Below are 24948 nucleotides of genomic sequence, written 5' to 3' on the forward strand. Positions count from 1 at the left end.
TAGTGCAGAAGTTATTTTAAGGAACTCTCTTTTGAATGCCAGTTAGAGGCGGAACTTCAATATTGTAAAAATTTTCATAATTTTATCAACAATGATAACAATCAGGCAGTTTTCTCCAAAGTTAAAGTCTCTGATAGAGACTTTTTGTTTTTTTACAATCTGCTTACGTCGCACCGACACAGATAAGTTTTAAGGTGACGATGGGATAGGAAAGGGCTAGGAGGGGGAAGAAGCGGCCGAGACCTTAATTAAGGTACAGCCCCCCGTGACCCAAACCATGTGGCCACTCGCTCGGTGGAAGGAGAATTATATGGAAAGTATTGAATTTGATGAGTCTAGTTTTCTGTAAATTTGTGGTTCTGCAGGTTTTAAGCTTGCTGCACATGTAAGTTGTAGTTACTGCTCTAGATTTCTAATTAGTAATACGGGCTGTAACGATTAATATCTTCAGAGGCTGAACAGGGAAGGACTTTTAGTGCCATCTGATGTTATTTTGTTAGTCAGAAAACATGAAGTGGGAATTGCACAAACTCTTCTATGAGCGAAGTATGACAGCAAGTTTTTGGCTGTATATAACTAGACATAGGCCTACATTCTTCGCCATTTAAGTGAAATTTGAGCTCAGAATGATGAAATATTAACGAATTTGCTCTAAGAATCGTGTTGCCGTGGTGATGATCGCTTAAATGAGGGGAGGAATCCAATAAAAACAATCAGCAATGTGTTGCTAAAGAATTATTGTAAGAAAAGAACTAAATCTGCTGAAACATATAACAACAAAAGGGAAATGCTTATTATAGCCTGAAATAACAATGTCGAAGTATTATACTTCGTTTAGTGATTCACCTATTTAATAAAGTTGAATAATGTAATAAGCATGTATTATTGATTTCATAATGCATACGTTTCTAGGTAATATAAAACCGCATGGCACCCCTGTTATTTCCCATTACCAATAAATTTCAAACTAAGATTTCACGGAGTATGTTTCCCGGTTGTACTTCCTCTTAAAACAATAATCACCATCACTAAGATTTCACGTTACAAAGAACACATGGCTTTTCGTTCTCTCATAGCACGTTAGGCGACTGCTAAGGCGACGTTGCCGGATTTAACACCGCGGCCTTGTACTGTACTGTAGACGGCTATTCAACAACTCATCAATCTCATCACAGGTAAATTAAAATTCCCTTATCTCCATTCCCTTACAGAAAGTGAGCGGATGGTCTCTGATAAGCTCTTCCGAAAAAAATATAAGCTCATGTTCCACACGTATGAATGAGTCATGCACTCTCAGATGCCGTTACTTAAAATGCATAGATTAATATATTGAATCTCGCGGTTACACGAAGCGCAACGCTATATAGTACTGACTACTTGGCGCACCAAATGTACTAAGTCATAAATTAAAATTCGTCAAAATTTTATCTAAAATATGGCGAAGTCGCTAGTCGTTATGTTTGAAATTCTGTCGCTAAATGACTTCAAAAAGACTCCAGAGCGCTAATGATGATGATGATGATTATGATTTTTATGATAGTGGTTCTTTCCTCAGCCAAGAAAATATGGAAATGGTCAATACAAATCAATAAAGGTTTGAAAACAATGACGGAAAATGTGGTGGTGGTGGTGGTGGTGGTGGTGGTGGTGGTGGTGGTGATTACCGTTTTCTCTTTTAAGAGGTAGTGCAACTGGGCAGCCATTTCCTATTAATACTAATCAGAGGGAAAAAGTGGAAGGTGTCCCACTCTTCGAAAATTGAAGGTATCGAGCAAAGAACGACAAGGGCCACGAAAGGCGTGAAAATGAAAGAGTTGACTAAGGAAAGTCAGTTAGGGTAGAAGTGAGTGGAGGGAAAGCTTGGACGAAGCTAAGGGCCCCGCGGTCGCCAACCCAAGATCAATCAATCAATCAATCAATCAATCAATCAATCAATCAATCAATCAATCAATCAATCAATCACCACTGATATGCATTTAGGGCAGTCACCATGTGGCAGAATGCGTATCAGTTGTTTGTCTAGCCTTTTCTTAACTAATTTAAGAGCCACTGGGGTACCTATTATCAGTTACCTCTTACGACAGGCAGGGGACACTGTGGATGTTATTCTGCCACCCCAACCCACAGGGGAAAAGTAATGTCTGGTGAATGAAAAAGACAGAGGTGTATTTTTATTATTTTTTTTCCATCGTTATGCCCTGCTCAGGAGCACGGTTGAACTTGCTTAGCTGATGTGTTGGCCTTCTTTTCCTCCCAGAATCTCTTCATCCTCTCGCTGAGCTTCTTCCTTCGTTCTTCTGTCCAAGTTATAGAAGCTCTGGTGTTGGGTTTGTCTTCAAAGTGGTGATTGTCGATTTTGGTCCTGAATTTACATCTGTCCTGTACAATGTCTTCTGAGATGTTGATTTCCTGGAGATCTGTTTCAATTTCACGAAGCCAGCTGTTCTTGGTTTTTAATGAAAGGGCCAGGTTGAGAATTCTTTTCGTTAGCCTGTTGGTGTTCATTCTGATAATGTGTCCATAAAATTTCAATCGCATTTTCCGAACAGTGTGAGAATTTTTTTCAGAATGACAATATATCTCCTGGGATGACTTTTTTCCCTCCATATTCCATCTATACAAACTGGGTCAAAAATGTTTCGTAAAATTTTCCTTTCTTGTTTCTCAATGTCTTTGGTTAAAGATCCGCCACCAATGATTAAGGTTTCTGAGTCATATAACGCTTCAGGTTTGATCACTGTATCATAGTGTCTAAGTTTTGCATTCCGAGATACTGATTTTTTATTATACCTGTTCCAAGTGATCCTGTACGCTCTCTGTAATTTGGAAATTCTTTCTTTACTTGCTTCGCGGTTTAAACCAGAGGGCTGAATAATTTCTCCCAAATATTTAAATTGGTTCACTTGAACAATTTTGCCGAATTTAGTTGTCCATCTTAGTATCGTGAGGCTCCTTCCATGTACTGAGTTTTCTCATACGAAATTTGAAGTCCCGTTTTGATGGCAATTTCATGTAGTTTTTCAATGGAATGAATTGCTTCATGCCTATTATTGGAAAGGATTGCTATGTCATCAGCAAAGGCCAGACATTGCACGTGAATTCTGTCTTTACGTAGTCTTCCAAGGGTTATTCCTTTAGTTTCCTTTTCCCAGGTCCTGATTACTTTCTCAAGTACCAAGTTAAACAGTAACGGCGATAAACCATCCCCTTGACGGACCCCAGTGTTAACAGGAAAAGGCTCAGATATTTCGCCTAGGAATTTAACTTTTGACGTAGTGCCAGTTAATATTTGTTTGATTAATTCTCTTGTTTTTTTATCCACTTTAAATTCTTCTAGAGTATTGAAAAATGTTTGACGGTCTATAGAGTCATATGCTTTTCTGAAATCTACAAAAGTAATGACTGTTTGTCTGGTTTTGCGCATTTGGAGGATAGTTTTGAGATTAAGGATTTATTCTGTACAAGATCTTCCTTTTCGGAAACCTGCTTGGTATTCACCAATTAGATGGTCTGTTTGTTTCTCAAGTCTAGTGAGCAGGGCTTTGGAAAAAAATTTGCAAGCAACTGGTATCAAGCTAATTCCTCTATAATTATTGATGTTCGCTTTATCCCCTTTCTTGTGTAGTGGACGGATTAGCGCACATTTCCAATCTTCCGGGATTTCTTCAGTGATCCAGATATTCTCAAGAATCGAGTGGATTTTCCAGGCTACGCTGTCACCTATCTTCAGCATTTCGGCAATTATACCATCTTCCCCCGGGGCTTTGTCATTTTTGAGTCCATGGATTATTTCTTTGACTTCTTCCAGTGTTGGGGGTTCTGAATCTTGATTAGATAAGGGTTTTTCAAAGGTGAGTTGTTCTTTAGGGGATTCACAGTTTAAAAGATCCTGGAAATAAACTGCTAGAAGTTTGCAGTTCTCTTGATTATTCGTTTCCAATGTCCCATCTGGGCGTTTGAAGCAAAGACCAGGTGCCTGATAATTTGATAATTCTTCTCTGAAAGTTTTGTAGAAGTTTCGTGTATTGTTTTTTGTAAAATCTTGTTCAATTTCTGCCAATCTGTAGTGTTCGTATTTGCGTTTTTCAGACCTGATTATTTTTTATGTTTGTTTCTGTAGTTTGGCGAATTCCTGCCAAGTTTGTTCAGTTTTATGAGAATTCCAATTCTGCCAGGCTTTAGTTCTAAAGTTTATGGCCTTGTCACAGGTTTTATTCCACCACCTATGTTTGCGTTTCCTGGGTGGTGTGCCAACATTTCGAGACGCCTTCAAAAGTATGTCTTTGAGTTCTAACCAGTTTGAAGGATTGTGAGTAGGAATACTTTCAAGGAAAGTACTAGTGTTCTCTTTAATAAATTCCGGATCGACACGCAGGTTTTTTGTTATTCTGGGTTTGGACCTGTTTGGTTGAAATTTGACTTTTATTAAGGATAGATGGTGGTCAGAGTCAATGATCCCTTTTTAAACTTTAACATTCATAATTTCTTTTTGATTTTTCTTGGAAATAGCCACATGATCTAGTTGAAATTGTCCCAAGTGAATATTTGAGGATCTCCAAGTTGTTTTCTTGTGTGGAAGTGCCCGGAAATGTGTTGACATTAATTTGAGATCAAAATTTTTGCAAAAATCAATTAATCTTTCTCCATTTTTATTAGTTCTATTGTGCGCTGTGTATAGTCCTACAATGGTCCTGAATTCTCTACCAATTTGGGCATTGGAATCTCCTAATAGAATTTTTATGTGATGATTTGGAATTGTGGCTGTAGTTTCTTCTAGCAGTTCCCAGAAGTCTTCCACCATTTGTGGATCTTTTTAATTGTAGTTATTGGTGGGTGCATGCGCATTAAGTAATGTATAAGCTTTGTTTCCTGATTTAATGGATAATGTTGAAATTCTTTCAGAAGGCGAAGAAAAGTTAAGTACTGAGTTTACAATGTTTCTTCTTACAGCGAATCCTGTGGCAAATTGTAATGGTCTCTTATGAAGTAAAATTGCTGGCTTGCCTTTGTAAATTCTATAATTTCCTGAGTCAAAATGATTTTTATCCGTGTATCTGGTTTCCTGAAGTGCTAAAATTTGGATATTTAAGTTATCTAACATGTCTGTTAATTGTTTTTACTTCCCAGTTTTCTGAAGTGTGTTGATGTTTAGACTACCAAATAAAGTTTTGAATTTTGGGCGAAGAGATTTGGGAAGTTCCGATACATTCCCGCATGATGTTCTCGGTCCCCCAGAATCCGATGACAGAGAAAAACTAGTATGTTTACTAGGGCCTGGGGTAGTTATATTGTAGGTTGATTCCATCAAGCTATCAAGTTAAAAGTACTGGGGACATCGATCAATGTCGGTGTCATGGTTACACCTTTTTTCGGGAATAGCTGCCGTACACCTGAAGATTTATGCCATTATCATTATTCTACTCGGAGCATACACTCTAAGAAAACTACCAGGAATCTTTTGCATGAAGATTAGTACTGGGACGAAGAAAGATGTGGCAGATAAGGTGAATCTAAAGAAGTAAAGAGTGAAGTTCTTTTTATTGTAAAAAGCACCTTTTTTCGGTACACTTGTAGTGTTACACTGTGTCTCTTCATTCCACCAGGGAAAGAGCAACTTTTTTGGCCAAGTTCCAAGGAGTTTCTCTTCGTCTCCAGTCTTGTTTCTTCTTTCATACCATTTACTAATTCAGTCAGTTCCTTTCATAGATGAGTTGTAATGGCATGCAACAGTTTCTCTTGTCACACCTCCACTCCCTCAGTCTATTGATGTTGGTAACACATTTGTTTACTGCACCACATTTTACGCAAAGCACTGAGTACCTTATCAGCCTTGCAAAGATGGTCTTTGCATTCCTCGTGCGTGTCCAAGCTGGAAGTGCTCTAAAGAATGTATCCTTGAAGAAATAAGATTACGTGGGATTAATTGCTTGCAGGAATTCTACAGATGTGCCAATAGTTTGGGAACCACTCCAAGCACTAAAGATGTGCTTGACTGTCGCACTAGTACACATTTGAGAATTTTAGTCAAGCGTTTCTCAGAGAGTCACTTCATCCTTACAGCAGCTCATCCAAGGCTCCGCATGAACTGTGACCCGGTGATCCCATATCAGCAAACTTGTTATAGAACAATACTACTCTACGTGTGCGACACAGTTCCTCACCACGGTGTGAGAAGGATCGAGTGAGTTGGCCGTGCAGCTGTGAGCTTGCATTCGGGAGAGAGTGCGTTCGAACCCCACTGTCAGCAGCCCTGAAGATCATTTTCCGTGGTTTCCCATTTTCACACCAGGCAAATGGCGGGGCTATACCTTTCCTGCCCCATCGCCGCCGTAAGACCTATCTGTGTCGGTGCGACGTAAAGCAAATTGTAGAAAGGGAAAAATACATTTCTTAAGGTCTGCACTTTCTATGGATCCCCAAGTCAGATGATTAAACATAAATACTTAAATCACTTTCCCAGCCCAGAATCGAAAACTAGGCCCTCTGAACCGAAGACCACGATGCTGACCAGTCAGCGAAGGAGCTGGATATAATGATATTATTATTATTATTATTATTATTATTATTATTATTATTATTATTATTATTATTACGTTCCACTACCTAGGCTACTATTACCGTTTTCTGGGGCGCTGAGGAGCTGAAATTCTATTACCTGTTGGTAAATCTGCTGACAGGAGGCTGACGAATCTGAGCACGTTCGAACAACACTGGACCAAGCGGGCTTCGAACCTGCCAACTTGGGCTCGGAAAGCGAGCGCATTACCATATGAGCCACTCAGACCAGCTAATGAAAACGGCTAGCGAGCGTTATCTAGATAAGAGTTATTGCGTTTTGCTTAGTACTTCCACCAAGATTTTATGTCATATTTACTTGGATTTATGAAGTAATATCAATTTTATTAGTACTTGCAGTATTGTACTAGTGAATATCTGCATTTATCACACAACAGGAGTCGTAGTGTCTTAATTAATTGCTGTTGTTAAAAATCATAATAGCTGATACCGCAAACGAGAGAATACTGTTTTACAGAGATTCTGTTGGTGTTAATGCAAGTGTCTTATCAAATAGTGTTCTGTAGAGAACTTTCACTGACAGAAACATTCATTCGTCTATTTGGATCTCTTTTCAGGGTAAAATTTTGGCACTCCGGCTTCTCTTAAAATATATACTACTTAAAGCATTGTTCCCAAATCCCTACCATTGTAATCTCTGCAAAGCCCATGCACAAAAATCTCTTATTACAAATCTCTTTTTTCTTAAAATAATGTAGAAAAATGAGAAGATTTTAATTTCACAATAGTACAGTAAATAATAGTGAAAATCCTCGGACCGAACCAGAATCGAAAACTGGGTCCTGTTAAATGAAGGCCGCGATGCTGACCATTCAGGCAAGAAGCTGGATAATCTAATGATTATTACTATTATTATTATTATTATTATTATTATTATTATTATTATTATTATTATTATTATTATTATATAAACACAACTCACAACACTACCCACCACAAGGAGCACGAAAAAGTGAATAGATCCGTCCACATGATAATATGTTGAAATATTTTAGTAATATCTTAGTAATAGGCCTAATTATCTGTCGGCTATATTTGAAAAGTTTACTAAACACAGCTGTGTCCAGTTCGTCCGGCCGGTATACTGGACCGGAATTATCTCCCGGTATTTCCTGCCGGCGAATCATCAGGTATTGATAGGTCTCTAATTTCAGACCCCCTGTGGGTGGGGGACGCCGACGAAGAATACACCCGCGGTATCCCCTGCCTGTCGTAATAGGCGACTAAAAGGGGCGACCAAGTGATGATTGGATTGGAATCATGAAACTACTTGTGATTAGTACCACCACGCGGGGAACACCATGGGTCGCTATTACTTGCGCGTAGTACCACTATGTTAGGTACGAAATGGGTTTGTGATTAGTAGCAATCAGGAGCACCGTGCGGTCATGCTTTTACGGTACCTGTGATTAGTAGCACTATATGAGCGACACCAGGGTTGTGGCTTGCCTATGATTAGTACCCACTATATAAGGAACACCACGGGATAGTACGAGTCAGTGTGGTTAGTACACTTATGTGATGAACACCATAGGTTTGCGTTGCCTGTAAATGGCGCCGCTATGTGTGAAACACCATAGGTCTGTATTACATGTGCGAATTTCATTACCTGTGCGTAGTACCATAATGTGTGGAATACCGCGAGTCTACTATACTTGTGATTAGTACCGCAGCATGTCAAATACCATGTTTCTTCTTTCCAAGCGATAAGTACCATTATGAGAGGCCGATGGTCTATATTTTGGACCCCTTTAACTTGCAAGGATCACCGAATCAGTACTGAGCTATAGAAGCAGTCCCTTGGTCAGTATTACTATTGTTTTCCGTCAGTTTCTGAGACTGAGGCATTGCGGGTCCACTCCACTGATTGTTTTTAACTTCATGTCCATCCGTTCATTTTTCGTCCTCACGCTTTGAATTCTGGTCAGTGGAGGATTATGAATTTTTATTTTGTCTTTGCATTTCGTCTCATTTCGTACCATCAGGAGCCGATGACCTAGATGTTAGGCCCCTTAAAACAACAAGCAACATCATCATCATCATCATCTAATTTCAGTCAACCTTGAGTCATACTAAAAATAAGTTACTAAATGACGACTCCAGTAACTGCTGGCGAAGGATTGTCCTAGCCCGCAAAACATTTTGTACTTTCAGCGAAGCTAAACTAGTAAAAATGACAGTTGTCTTTAGGCAAACACATATAACTATCTGGAGAAAAATACTGCGAGGGTAAGATACCCCTAGCAACCCTACGGTTGGGGTTTGGGAAGGAATGGCATGAACAAATCATCGTGAAATGAAATGAAATGAAATGAAATGAAATGAAATGGCGTATGGCTTTTAGTTCCGGGAGTGTCCGAGGAGAAGTTCGGCTCGCCAGGTGCAGGTCTTTTTAATTGACTCCCGCAGGCGACCTGCGCGTCGTGATGAGGATGAAATGATGATGAAGACGACAGATACATCCAGCCCCCTGCCGGGAATCGAACCCGGGCCCCTGTGACCAAAGGCCAGCACGCTAACCATTTAGCCATGGAGCCGGACATCGTAAATAACCAATATTAGTGTCGAATCCATACATTTTGGATAGCTGGGATGAACAGTGATACTCTGGGTAGTCTCCATCGGCAATGGGAGTGAAAAGGGGTGAAGAAGAAATCACCGAGATTATGGATGTGTGTATAGCTCTCAAGCAAACTTGGTACACGTACGACTTACTATCTGTAGAAAAGCACCCGTACGGTTGGGAAGGTGTGACATGTATAAACCATTGGAAACTGTTAGTGTCGGATCCATTGCTGAGATGAATATTGTGACACTCTGGACGACTTAAGTCCAAGTTCATCCTCCACTGGCATCGGACTCAGAAGTGCTGAAATGACCGAGATTAGTGTTGAATCGACAGTTATCGGGAAAAAAATGCTATTTGCTTTACGTCGCACCGACACAGATAGGTCTTATGGCGACGATGGGATAGGAAAGGCCTAGGAATGGGAAGGAAGCGGCCGTGGCCTTAATGAAGGTACAGCCCCAGCATTTGCCTGGAGTGAAAATGGGAAGCCACGGAAAACCATCTTCAGGGCTGATGACAATGGGGCTCGAACCGACAGTTCTCGGGTTCGCTAGGCTACTGTAATTGGTGACAGTCCCAATGACAGTTGGAAATGTGTACATCAGCTCTATAGCAGGACGCGTAAATACACACAATTATCACTTAATTTATTAACTGTTTGAAAGGACCGGCTAGCTCCCAGACAAAACGGGCTTCAACAAGGACAAACTTCCACACGATACAAGATTATATAAAACTTTTAATTAAACACAACAATAACTCTAAAACGGCGAAGTCGTTGTAAAATATCAATCAACGTCACAATAAAGAAATCACTTTACACAAAATTAACAGGTAATAGAAATCCTAAAAATAAACATTTAAGAAAGTTCCCGGGCAACGCATGGAGCAGTTTCATATGAAGGCACGTTAGTTCACCTATTCCGAACGCCAGTCTTAGGACCGGTTCGACCATCTGGTGGTAAAGTGGCTGGCAGCTGCCCGGGAGGTAAATCAGCTGCTACTTCGGCTTACGTGCAACCACATCCGCGCAAGCGCTAGGTAGCCACCTATATACGGAGTTGGCTAGACTGATTTTCAGCGAATTCTCGCTTTCTAGTGTGGTGCTATCTATCGTTAGATGTATCAAGCTCATTTCGATTGTCTTATCTTCCTGTGCTTGCATCTGCTGATTATCACCAGAAAGCCTAATAAGGGGACTCTTAAGAGTTATGGACAACGGTTTATGTCAAGCTTTCACGTGATTTTGATCTATGAGCTTCAAAATTAATACCTAATTTTAACTAAAATCTCGAGATTACATTTCCTTACGCCAATTATAACCTGTCATGTAAGGCTGCGTTTTGGAAAGTATTCTCGCAGTAGATTGGTCAAGTCGCTCGCTCCGTAATACAAGGTACACAGGTTTTCATCGTCTTTCTAATTTACATTTAAAAATTATTTTCGTTCCCTGCCGTTGTTCTTAACTCTCTTTTATGCGCTTCCATATTCCGGCTCCATGGCGTGCTGTCCTTTGGTCACAGGGATCCCAGGTTCGATTCCCGGCAGGGTCGGGAATTTTAACCTTAATTGGTTAATTTCGCTGACACGGGGGCTGGGTGTAAGTGTCGTCTTCATCGTCATTTCATTCTCATCACGACGCGAAGGTCGCCTACGGAAGTCAAAATAAAAGACCTGCATCTGGCGAGCCGAACTTGTCCTCGGACACTCCCGGCACTGAAAGCCATGGCACACATTTTCCTTACGGACATATTGCCTTTGAGGATTCTATCTGCAGGCTTCTGTGAATTGATTAAGTATCCCCACGATGCTCTATTTGCAACTAGCTCTGTGACCTTGTATAGTTCCACATGCTTCCATTTATTGGTAATGCATTCCATTCTAATCTTCAACTTTATGAAGATAAAGTTGGAAGGTACTGTAAATGTAAAGAACTAATCAGGGTAAATATCCATTCATAGGAAGAGGAATTTGGGAATGGAATAGTTTCCAATTTCTTCGAAATCATTTACAAGAATACTATGTAAACAACTGATAGGGAATCTGCTACCTGAGCGACAGTCCTATATGTTATATTAATAATCACTTTCTATAAGTAGCACACACATAAAGCATTTTCCTAGTAGACATAATATTGTGATGAAACATTTCTATGAAATATATTATTAACAAAAGAACGTATGAAAAGAGGCATACAGATTAATACAATGCTAATAATGAAAATAAAAAAGATTCGTCATAATGAACACTGGAATCTGCATACCTCGTATTATGAAGCGAGCGCGTTAGCCAAGACACTACGAGAACGCTTGGAGCAGTCAGGATACATACACTCACTTATACCTGGCACTGAAACCTGAAAAAGTAGAAAATTAAAGTCGATTTGAAATGATTTCCAAATACGTTTTGATTTTATACCCTTTTAGAGTTTCTTTGCGAAAGCTTGGCGTATAAAATGTATTTACTACACTACCAATGCGAGAGGCTGGTGTGACCGTTGCAACTCAAGGGAAGCATTAAGGTTCAAAATCCTGCAATACAATATCAATCATTGTTACAGTATCATGCTTTTTTCAGTATACTAAGCTAATTTAAGTTGTATGTCACCAGAAATACAGCTAATAGTCTTCAGCTCTCAAAACTTGCCTGGCAGGTCAAGTCTTATCGGCCGCTCGAAGTGGCCAATAAATTACGCGCCGGGTAACTACGATTTATGCTGCTGATAGTGCTACCTGGGAGTGGTCGAGCGGAAACATTCTTTTATGCGGAGGACAAGTTACGCGCTGCTTTACCAGTAGGTGGTAGAACCGGCCCTTAGTCACTGACACTTATTTTACATGGTGCTGGAATGACACGAAAATTTGCAAGGAAAAATATGTTATCGGCTTTTCTTGTTTTCAACACAGAGATATTAAGTGGCTGTCATCACTGCGCGAGACTATACATGATAATTTGGAATTTTCAAAAATATTTGTCCCAATTTTTTATTTATTTTAGAGACTTTTGGCATTTCAAAAATCTTCCATGTTAACAAGAATGGTTCTTAAAATTCTGATCGCTAAGCCTCGACCTTTGCTCTACAATGTATGTTCAGTCTTCAGCCCTAAGGCTGGTTGGATCCTCAACAGCTCTGCCATCAGCTGTCATAGATGGCCTAGGCATCACTGAAGAGGCGCACTAGGGAAATGAGAAGTGAGGTAGTTTCCCGTTGCTTTCCTCACCGAGCCAGAAGTTGCTATTACATATCAGTCTGCCAAGACCACTGAAATGCACGCACCAACCGACCCTATGAGCAACATTTTCACACCATTCATAGCAGGGACTGGCTGCAGAAGGAATGGCACTACTAGCATCGCTCATACCTCAGTCACTTTCATATAGTCAAAGCAAAGGATAAGACAGTACAGATCAATGAAAGTAACAAAATTGCTCTAGCCCATACGAGAAGACAGAGTGCACTGTAAACACTAGGTCCTGCCAGCAAAGGCATTTTGCTCTACAGGGCAACGGATATTGAGTGACAAGTTTTGTATCTTTGCAAGCACTAGAGATGTTTAACAAGTACCGCATTTAGCAGTGCTATGGCTTTGCAAAGCTCTCGATGAGGTGTATAACCATTGCGGACGTTGACATTCCGTCAGAAAGGAACGCAAGATATTGCGCAGAGTGGGAAGAAGTGGCAAATGACATATTAGCATTTTTGTAAGACGAGTCAGTGGAATGTGTGGTATCGTATACTCCCGACTATGTGCACATGCAGATTGCACTGATGACTATACGGGTGGATAGAAATACAGTAGATGTTCATGCATACAGTCCATCGTTCATGTCGGAGCCACAACTTCCGGGTCCAGTGAAGCGTAGTAAAAAACAATCGTTGTCCAGCAAACGGGTACAAGACATAATTGCGTACATGAATAACCATCCACAACACAGTAAAAACGTTCACTAACAGATTTCGAATAAGTCCGCAGCAATATGACCATGTTGTCCATAAGAAAAACGATACACTATCGGCAGGCCTGAAAATGGTTTTCCGTGGTTTCCCATTTTCACACCAGGCAAATGCTGGGGCTGTACCTTAATTAAGGCCACGGTCGCTTCCTTCCAACTCCTGGGTCTTTCCTATCCCATTGTCACCATAAGACCTATCTGTGTCGGCGCGACGTAAAGCCCCTAGCAAAAAAAAACAAAAAAAAAACGATAGTGTTTCAAGGGAGGACAAGGCAAACCTGTTAAAGAGAGTGTGTTGTTTGCGCCATTTAAGGACTCTCGAGACAAGTTACACGAAGTGCATGATAGTGACCTACTACGTTAAGGGTATTAAATTGCGCGGGACATAGGTTACAGTGACTTCAAGGGGTGCAGTGGATGGTTGCAAAACTTCAAAGGGAGCTACAGCACTGGAAGCCGCAAAATAACGAGATTCCAAACAAAGCGGCAAATTGACGATGCAAAGCAAATGGAAGAATCTTGTGATGATGATGCTTGTTGTTTAAAGGGGCCTAACATCGAAGGTCATCGGCCCAACGGAAGAATCGACTCGAGCATTTCTAAATGAGGTAAACCACCTTATCAAACTGTTTAGTGCGAAATTCGTTTTCAACACCGACTAATCGGGATTTGACGAAGAAGTGCATACGAAAGGCACCCTGGCAGTTAGAGAGTAACAGCACGAGCAATACCCTAACGCACTGGTAAACAATTATGCCTACTGTTAGTCCGGATGGCAAATTGACTGAGAAGTTATCCATTGTGTTGCGAGAAGTTGGAGGTTGCCTGTCTCCTACGATTCTGTCGCGTGTCAGGGACCTAGCAAGGGCAGTACGGAATGTTTACGTCACAGCAAGCAAGAATGGGAAAATGGGCTTACCAGAACTACAATTATGTTATGAATACTGCTTTTGGCCCATAGCAATGAAAATAGCTGCTGTTGCTCGACTCCTTATGTGCCTATAAAAATCATACTGTGTTAGAGAAATCCATCAATCCTGGAAGGTGTGTGACATCGCAGTTCATACCACCTGGAACCATGGAACAAATTCAGCCTCTGGATGTCTTTTTTTCGTGTCTACAAAGCATACTATCACACCATCTGCAGCTACGCCATAATGGGTAGCCCGTTGCATAATTGACTGCACAACAATAATAATAATGTTATTTGTTTTACGTCCCACTAACTACTCTTTTACGGTTTTCGGAGACGCCGAGGTACCGGAATTTTATCCCGCAGGAGTTCTTTTACGTGCCAGTAAATCTACCGACACGAGGCTGACGTATTTGAGCACCTTCAAATACCACCGGACTGAGCCAGGATCGAACCTGCCAAGTTGGGGTCAGAAGGCCAGCGCCTCAACCGTCTGAGCCACTCAGCCCGGCGACTGCACAACAAACTGGTTCGCATTCGGTTGCATGCCACCACCTCCAATTAGCTCTGTTCACCACGTTATGTCAATATGATTATCTATGCATTCTGTAATAGTGGATGCCTAGCTGATAGTCCTAAATGATTTATAACACCCAATGCGACCTTTGATCTTCCTCGCGCTATATTTTGTGATCTCTGAAGCGCGTCATTTTTCATTCGGTGATCATGGTGCAAGATAAACGTTTGCTTTGAACATTTTGTGAACGTAAATGAAGTCCATTTTGTGAAGTGTAACACACATTCCGTAGAAGGTTGAACTCTGCACCGCCCGAGCATACATTTGTTGTCGCCCTCCTATGCACATGGTGCGTCATTAGCAGCTAATATTGCTTTCTGTCTCACTTGTTACTACAGCACTTTCAAATGCCTCTTACTAAAAGTCTGTCTCACCAGATTTGAGAGTCTGAGCACAGAACATTTTCGAGGTTTGGTTTTAGTAACGCACTGCCTATACGAACAAATGTAAAAAATTAACGTTGATAAACTTACATAGTTTAGAAGAAATGCAATAAGCCTAACATGTGATGCACTTGCTTATTATCAGCAACATAATTCGAGTATTCCTTATTCTTCCCACACGTATACAGTATACAAAAATATTACGTCTCCCAGACAGAGTGGCAAGTCATTTGACGGAAGAATTTGCGGGAAATGACGATCCGTTTCGCAAACATGATCCTTGAGCCCAGTAGCTCAGTGACTGCTGATCCAAAGTACGTGTCCACTTTGCTTGCTTGTTCTAAGTTTATTGTGAATAAAAATACACATTTATCAAGTATACTGTTTAATTAGTTGGAAGTGCAAAAGTCCGTCCAGTACATGTGAGTGCCGTAATTGTAAACCATGTGCGAACCAGGCCAGTCCGTGATTAAACATAAAAAAACAGAAAACCACTACCGAGTTGCGAGAAGACGTGTTAAATGTGTTTCCCAAATCACGAGAAGAAAATCCTGCAAGTACGCTGGATGAAGTAACACGTGCAGTGATCGATGTAACTGGAAATTACGAACTGGTTACTCCTAAGGAAACCCGTAAAGTGACAAAGCTAAGTGAAAAATACGACAGTTTTACAAAAGACGCTATCCGTAAAAAAAATCACGACTTATTTTTAAGAAATGGAATACCAACTCTGAATAAAATATTAGCTGCAGTTAATAGTGACGATTTATTACCTAATTTTTCTCGTGCAACTCTAAGAAACGGAACACCAACTCTGAATAAAATATTAACTGCAGCTAATAGTGACGATTTATTACCTAATTTTTCTCATGCAACTCTTCAGACTTTTAAAATTGATGAACTTTACTTATGTATCGCGAAATCGCCAGTATGCTCGTATTGAAAAGGATGAAATAGTGTTGTGGAAACGAAAGTATTTACGCTGACCGCTGGATATCCTGTATTCAACACGGTATCGATGAGGAGGAAACTGGGTGGAATTGCGGAGGCCGTCCTTGAACGGTTTGTTATCAACTTCGCTGATGACACGGATACCGATGACAACACCGACATGGAAGGAATAGAACAACTGCAGGATTAACGATTAAACTGAGTCTCATTGCTACACATTAATGCATGATCAGTTTTCTTTTGTGGATTTGTTGTATGTATTATGTTTCTGTTTAAACAGGCCACTGTTATTTCATTGAGTTTCCATACTTAATAGGGGCGAATTTTGGCTGGCGTGATATTTATCTATATATATAAAATAAGAGTTTTGTCTGTACATTGCTCAGAATTTGAAAAGAATGGTAGTTTTGTATCGGTCATGCCCACAGTAACAAGAAAACGTACTTTTTACTTTTCCGTAATTTCTGTCTGTCTGTCTGTCTGTCTGTCTGTCTGTATACGCATCACCAGAACACGGCTGAGGTTTCCCATTTTCACACCAGGCAAATGCTGGGGCTGTACCTTAATTAAGGCCACGGCCGCTTCCTTCCAACTCCTAGGCCTTTCCTATCCCATCGTCGCCATAAGACCTATCTGTGTCGGTGCGACGTAAAGCCCCTAGCAAAAAAAAAAGAACACGGCTGAAAATAATTTAATGAAAATCGGTATGTAAAGTCGGGAGATGAGCCGCTACAATCTAGGCCATAAATTATTTTATTAACGCTGAGTGAAATGGTAGTTTAGGGGAAGGCCTTAAATTTAATTATCGAATATTTATATTATTAGTGGTTGTGTCGATAAATACTATATAACTAAAGTTATATAGAATTAAATTTCCAATCAGTTATGTCTTATACATTTTTACCATACCGGCTCTGATAACCCAGATATTCATGAATTTGTATTTTTGTTGTTAAGTCCACATCAACGCCGAGCCACGAGAAAGTGAGTTAACAGAATTTAATGAAAACCGCTATATAGAGTCGGGGAATAAGAAACTACAGCCTAGGCATGTAAATAATTTTATTCGCCCGAGATAAAATGGTAGTTTAGGGGAAGGCGCCTAAAATTTACTTTTTAAATACCGGTACCTATATTATTGGTGCTATCGAAAAGTACTACATAACGAAGGTTATAGACAATACAATTTCCGATCATTTATGTTTTATTCGGTTTTACTGTACCGACTATGATAAGAGTGGTATTTCAGAAGGCCTACAATATTGAAAGCGCATAACACTGATCAACAATAACTTTATATATAGACCATTGTTTGTTACTGATCAACAATAACTTTACATTGACCATTGTTTATTGTGATGTTCTTCGTTTCTTATGGTGCCGCTCAACTCCGATAGATGGGATTACTACTGCATACCGAGGATAACAGCCCGACTGAACATTGGCGGGTAATCGCTGGGGAGTTGGAAAACTTTCTTCTTTAGCATGCCATTTCTCTGGTTCATACATTTTCTGATACTGCAGGTACGTAACACACTGGTTCATCATAGTATTCCAGCTATTCGATCCCTACTCTGACGGGCTGTTTTGAATGAGCTGCATGCACACGTACGGCAGAGGCTCACTTAGTAGTAGTAGTAGTAGTAGTAGTAGTAGTAGTAGTAGTAGTAGTAGTATGACCTGGTCTAGAATTACAATTTAAGCGTATTTCAGATTATAGCAACACAATTCACTAAATAACTAAAATGTCAACACTGAAAAGAGCCGTTTCTTTAGAAAAGCGTCTTCTTCTTCTTCTTCTTCTTCTTCTTCACGTTTATTAAATTCTACATTCATTTAATTCCAAATTAGCAGTGAAGAGGGGGCTTCTCCTCTGGCTTGGAGGAAAAAATTGCCTCCAAGTCAGATAGATTTTTCCGTTGCCATTGTAGTGAATTGAGATTCTCCGACTCATCGGGTACTCCTAAGAAACAGATTAGTAAAAGGGCATAGTTTTTGCCCTGGTACTCTCCACTATTCACCTGCCCTTCCACCCCCCCTCCCCCCGGTGTGGGGGGGGGCGCACCGCCGAAAAAAGACGAAGAGTGTTCACAGATCAGAGCTGTCTGCGGCTTGGTCATTCCAGCTCTGGAATTCCAGCATAGTAGTTGGTTAAAAGTGAGAAACTGTGTGGTCTTTCATTTGATGGAGTATTTCTTATGAAAGCGTTGCTTTTATACGCGCCATTCCTACTGACGTCGTTGCAATGACCTATGTTCATTTTAGTTGGGAAAACCATTAAGACAGTCTTTCTGAGGATGTAAAATGACTGGTGGAGAGTGTCTGCCACACTGATCTCTATACATGGATCGCTGATGGTAGGTCTCCGCTGCAGGAGAAAGTACGCCAAGTTGAGTGCGCGGTTCGCCATGTTGGCGTACCCAACCTGGAGCTCTCCTTATGGGGAAGCAATGATAATATAGTCAAGTTTAAGTCGCAATTAATGGCGCATTGGAATAATTAAAAATATAGAGACATGTTCACTCAAAGCATAAGGACATTGGGATCACTGACACGTCATTCCGAGGTCACTAAATCTCCGGGATAGCAATAAACATGAGTGTATGATAACGGCCGACAAATATTAACTTAGGTGCTGAATACATGCAATTAGCGATCGGTAACACAATACAAGTGAAAACCAGTTTCTGGAAACATTGCTGTAAATTGTATACATGTACGCCACGAAATTATGCATTCTTAAAATTATGTACCTATAAAAGTAGCTCACTATACAGGCCTAGATTCGACATACCATAATCGGTGCTTGATAATGAATTCCTGTTTCTATGAAATAACGCGCATATTATCAAATTAAAATATCAGTGAAGCAAATGTACACATTTATAAAACCAGCAAATATTCAAAACTTGTCAATATATCACATTACCTGCAGCTTAATTTACTATTACAGACCTCTTTAATTAAATTCAGCTAGCAAAGCGATATTGATAGTCATCATCAGAAATATGTAACAGCAGTTAAAAGAGTCCCAAATACCACAAATTGTATAATGGGATAGCCCCAAACACCCACCACACTTTCCCTTCTCCCACCCATAATTATTACTGATGTAAATAAGGTCTAGAATTCCCCCAGACTTCATTTTCTAAGATTGTTATAAGGTCACGTCAATTATCTCATCGAAACCGTCAGTTTAATTACGAGAAATAAAAAAAATATAAGTAAATTTTTACTTGCAGTTAATGTTCAGTAAAATTGAAAACAGTTGGCTGTACATCACTTCTAAGGTGTACAGTTTGTCCATTTCAATCAAAACAGTCTTCCTCTAAGTGATCCGAGCAGAGAACAGCTGTTTTAGAAGGCTTCCAATTCTCCCGCCTGATACTCCTAATCGACGATCTTAGATGTTCGGGTCTCGAGAAAGGAAACCTACAAAAATTAATTGCCATTTTGCTCCCGGAATATGCGAAATAAGATACAATAAACCTAAAACTCAAAAATCTACCCTAGGAAGATTCTTATGTACAGTATAAAACTCCCCGATGAAACGATTTCTCCTTCTACTGATCGGTTCTGTTTGTACATCCATAAGCTGAACACTGCGGTATGTTAATACCCCGTAGAATGTTTCTTCATTCATGTTTCAGATAAACACATCATCATCTGCCGGCTTTTTCCCTCGGACACAGCGAGGTATCCCACCTCTACCGCCTCAAGGGCAGTGTCCTGGAGCTTCAGACTCTTGATCTGGGATACAACTGGGGAGAATGATCAGTACCTCGCCCAGGCGGCCTCACCTGCTATGCTGAACAGGGGCCTTGTGAAGGGATGGGAAGATTGGAAGGGATAGGCAAGGAAGAGGGAAGGAAGCGGCCGTGGCCTTATGTTAGGTACCATCCCGGCATTCTCCTGAAGGAGAAGTGGGAAACCACGGAAAACCACTTCCAGGATGGCTGAGGTGGGAATCGAACCCACCTCTACTCAGTTGACCTCCCGAGGCTGAGTGGACCCCGTTCCAGCCCTCATACCACTTTTCAAATTTCGTGGCAGAGCCGGGAATCGAACCCGGGCCTCCGGGGGTGGGAGCTAATCACGCTAACCACTACACCACAGAGGCGGACTCAGATAAACACATACATATTTAAATTGAATCTTGTAATCCACAAGTATACTACAAGGCAACGAACCTAAATTCGTAAAATACACTACTATTTACTTTGCAATAACAAAGCACAGAACACTCGTGGAACTACAATCAAGAGGCCTGGCGTCACTGAACTAAGCATAAACAAAGCAAGCGCGCTCCTCGTGGTCTACTGCACCGTGCGCTCACTGCCATCTTACTGCGCCAGTCATCTTCTATTCGGCTTACTGCTTCCCAAGCTACCAGCCATCCAGGTATAGAGATCAGTGGTCTGCCATTATAATGAAAACTCCCCAACCTGATGGTGACTGATGGTAGGCAAGCGGACCTATCATTACAATGAAAATTCCCCAACACAGTCTTCATATGAGAAAAGACGTTTGGTGACTTCCCCGTCGCGTTTCTAAGGTAACGTTAAGAGCTATGCAATTTAATACAATCTTGCTCACAACGTGTACACTACCTAGCCTAGAATTCTGTATACAGTGTAGAATTCCGTAGCGAAGCACGGGTACATCAGCTAGTATATGACTAAACGTTAGATTGTCCTTACCTTCAGCCTCTCTACTACAAACCTCACAGCGGAAAATCGAACTGTTCTAACTCCTCTGTGATTAAAACAAATTTTAATAACGAGTATTGTTGCTCAGGCGAAAGAGTCGAATGAACGAAAGATACACTTTTTGGAACAAGTAGTATTTCAGAATACACGTGCTTGCGGTTGTTTTCCTCGATTCTCAAACATGGTAAAAATGAAATGGCGTATGGCTTTTAGTGCCGGGAGTGCCCAAGGACAAGTTCGGCTCACCAGATGCAGGTCTTTTGATTCGACGCCCGTAGGCGACCCGCGCGTCGTGATGAGGATGAAATGATGATGAAGACGACATATACACCCAGCCCCAGTGCCAGTGGAATTAACCAATTATGGTTAAAATTCCCGACCCTGCCGGGAATCAAACCCGGAACCCCTCTGGCCAAAGGCCAGCAGGCTAACCATTTAGCCATGGAACCGGACTCAAACATGGTGAGACGACCACACACTCGTGAGGGACCCTTACCAGACTGCAGTCCTCCCAGTCTGATAGCGAGAGCCGCCAAAGTTTGTAGATTACATTCAAACTTAGACCGGTTCCAAAGTGTAATTAGCTGGCTGAAATTTTACAATTTCTCTTTACGTCACACCGACTCACACAGATCTTATGGCGACGATGGGATAGGAAAGGGCTAGGAGTAGGAAGGAAGTGGCTGTCGCCTTAAAATGCCCAGGATTTTCCTGATGTGAATATAGGAAACCACGGGAAACAATATTTAGAGCTGTCGACAGTGGGGCTCGAACCCACTATCTCCCGAATGCAAATTTACAGCTGCGCGACCCTAACCGCACGGCCAACTCGCTCGGTCTCGTGCAAAGATTAATTTAAGAAATACCAGCGTCCGTACCAACCTTTAACTTTTTCGAGTGTTTGTAAATTACCTAGCATTGTGTGTCTGACAGACTGAAAAACGTATGCGTATTAACTAAGCCGACACTGAAAAGAACAACAATAACACACATGATAATGCCATCACGTTTGAAACGTTATATAAATACTACTATGCTACTAAAATTCTGCCTGGCGTTCTCGGTTCACCCAGAATGATGTGGGTACGATTCCCCGTCAGAAAGTCGAAATTTTTTGAAAATGTCCACTTCCGGAGGTGCACATGGCCTTGAAGTTCACTCAACCTGAACCAAAAATGAGTACCAGGTTATTACCTGCGGGTAAAGTCGGCCGGGCGTAGAGCTAACCACTCTACCCCATCTAGTGCCCTCCTAGGGCCTTCATCGCCTGTGTGGAGATGACTTTGCGTTTTCTTCTTTTTTGCTGCTAACATTGCAAAAGGTTCTATTCAATAACTCTGTCACAGGAGTGGGAAACAAAGCTATGTTCGAAACAGAAATTCTCTTGGCTCCAAGTGTGCTTCAGAACGTTTATTGGAGTCCAAACTGTCTGTAGTAAGTCGCCAAGAACATGCTAACATCAACTCTTGTCCTCATCCCGAGGTGGTGCAGCTCTTTTCAGGCACACCCCCAATGCTGGTAACCTGCATGAACCTTTTCAACCACATGCCAGAACTCTTGTCATTATTAAATCTTTGGAAGTACAGGGAATCGAACCCGTGACCCTGAGGACGGCAGCTAATAGCACTAACCGTTGAAATGAAATGGCATATGGCTTTTAGTTCCGGGAGTGTCCGAGGACAAGTTCGGCTCGCCAGATGCAGATCTTTTGATTTGACACCCGCAGGCAACCTGCGCGTCGTGATGAGGACGAAATGATGAAGACGACACATACACCCAGCCCCCGTGCCAGCGAAATTAACCAGTTATGGTTAAAATTCCCGAGCCTGCCGGGAATCGAACCCGGAACTCCTGTGACCAGCGGCCAACACGCTAACCATTTAACCATGGAGCCGGACAAGAACGTGCTGATGTTTAAATTATTATTATTATTATTATTATTATTATTATTATTATTATTATTATTATTATTAATGAAAATAATAATTTAAATGTATTACTCAAAGCGGACAAGCCACAAGCTCATCAGCCCCTGCAAGTGATAATGCATACGTGACACATTACCGCCGGGCTAAGTAGCTTCACACTGGTCGCTTTCTTGAGATCAAGTTGGCGGCTGGATCCAAGATCAGTCTACTGATATTTGAAGGCGCCCAAATACGCTAGATTCGTGTTGCTAGATTTACTGGCATACAAAGAACTTTCACGGGACAACATTCTGGAACCTCGGCGTCTGCAAAAGCAGTAATACTAGATAGTGGAACATACAACCAATAAGGAGAGCACTTGCAAGTACTGGTCGTGCTCTCTCAATTACTGTCGATATTTCTTGCTGGAAGATCCCATCTACCCCAGGTAGGAAAGCAGCATGCGTGGATGTACGTGATCTGCGAGGATTGATTCATAACCAAATTGATCGAGAGCAAACTATGAAAACATTCTCCAGACCAGTGCCGACTTGTGATACAAAAGCCTGAAAGGAGCTCGGGAGCACAAAATAAGAAAAAGAAAAAAACTATGAAATTTACGGACAGTAATGTAATTAAAAGCATTTGGCATAACTGAAGATCTGGTGTAAGACCTGTTTCTATAACTGGTCACTTGTTTCATGCACTCTTTGGGTCTTTTTTTACAAGTTGTTTTACGTCGCAACAACACATATAGGTCATATGGCGACGATGGGACAGGAAAGGGCTGGGAGTAGGGAGGAAGCGGCCATGGCCCCAATCAAGGTACAGCCCCAGCAGTTGCCTGGTGTGAAAATAGGGAACCACGGAAAAACATCTTCAGGGTTGCCGACAGAGTTCGAATGCACTATCTCCCAATTATTGGATACGAGGCGCACTTTAGCGACTGCAGCTAACACACTGCAAAAACACTATCTTCATAATTTAAAACTTTACTTTAAAATCACTTGGTTCACTGTGGTCCTTGCGCATAGCAAAAGCTCACAATGCTAACAAATACGACTGAAAATAAAATATGACTGTAATTCACTTTTCACTATTCTTAATGTTATACATGGTGTTAGGAGTATACGTGCAGATATTTCTTGTAGCAATAGAAAACGATGTGAGGAACCACTATATATCAAACTTTTATCAATCCTCGGAAATTACTTTCGTGCGCAAAGGAATACGTTGTTTTTAGAATAAGTAATGTGCCTTGTTCTTGTGGATGAATAAATTCCTTCGATAACAGGCTAGTTACGCGCCACCCCTGCCAAACTGGTTTCTGTTTGCGTTTAAGAGCACTACTGTAACAGGTGAACGCTACGGACACAATGCCTCGAGATGTTACGTAACATTCTTGCCAAACTGGTTTTATGATTAAGAGCAACTGAACTGCGATTACAGCTGATGGATGCTACCAGGGTATGCCAGGTTACATAACATTCTCGCCAGACTGGTTTTGTGGTTGTTAGTATTTGGATTCCGTCTTAGGGACTTCATACACCCCTGTCGGACCCTGGAAATTTATCGAATTGTCGGCGTTAATACTGGTTCTTTTGCTGTTACGTCCTTTAAGGGATTCGGACATCTGTGGTCATCAGCTCCATGCTCTAGTGAATATGGAAATGACCTGAAAACCTGTGTCGGTGCGGGATTTTTACGAGCATGTGCTATAATTATTTGAGTGTAAGTTTGGGATAGGCGCTCCGGGACATGGAATACGGTACGATCCCCGTTTTGCATTGTGTAAAGGTAGAAGAAATAAGGAAAAATCGTGTTGACATTTACGTAAAGGAAGTTCTTTACGTCAGCAAAAGAATGCTTGGGATAGGATGTCCAAATGAGTAATGTCGGAATTGAATTATCGAAGCACATCGAACGTTTTTTTCAAACGAATAATGGACATGTTATAAAACTAAATACATTAAACGCATCTACATTTCGTGCTTCCTGCCGGGCTGAGTGGCTTAGACGCTTGAGGTGCTTGCCTTCTGACCCCAACGTCGCAGGTTCGATCCTGGCTAAGTCCGATTGTATTTGAAGGTGTACAAATACGTAAGCCTCGTGTCGGTAGATTTACTGGCACGTAAAAGAACTCCTGCGAGACAAAATTGTGGCACCTCGGCGTCTCCAAAAACCGTCAAAGTACTTAGTGGGACGTAAAAGTATATTATTTTATGCGTCCAAACGAAAAGCATATGTGTAATGGCAAGATAAATAATTATGACCTTGTGCTGCTTTTGCAGTGCTTATTAAAGTATCAAAATAAAAGGTGAAGGTTTGAGTTCAGACGGTTAAAGCACTGGTTTCTTGGTCCCATCTTAGCAGGCCCGATCTTGGCTCAGTGGTATTTGAACGTGCTCA

The 24948-nt window shown here is 41.2% G+C and overlaps 1 protein-coding gene across 4 annotated transcripts in view; it reads right to left on the minus strand.

Annotated features, from left to right (window-relative positions):
* LOC136862977 (solute carrier family 41 member 1) overlaps window positions 1-24948 on the minus strand; it is an 847982-nt gene that overhangs the window by 695597 nt on the left and 127437 nt on the right. The window contains exon 3 of one of the 4 annotated variants that reach the window (XM_067139275.2): window positions 11409-11501. The exons of the other annotated variants lie outside the window; for them this stretch is intronic. The gene's annotated coding sequence lies outside the window, so the exon portion shown is untranslated. The remainder of the gene's footprint in view (window positions 1-11408; window positions 11502-24948) is intronic. 4 annotated transcript variants of the gene reach the window in all.

Source organism: Anabrus simplex, chromosome 2 (genome assembly GCF_040414725.1).
Source record: "Anabrus simplex isolate iqAnaSimp1 chromosome 2, ASM4041472v1, whole genome shotgun sequence".
Classification (NCBI taxonomy): domain Eukaryota; kingdom Metazoa; phylum Arthropoda; class Insecta; order Orthoptera; family Tettigoniidae; genus Anabrus; species Anabrus simplex.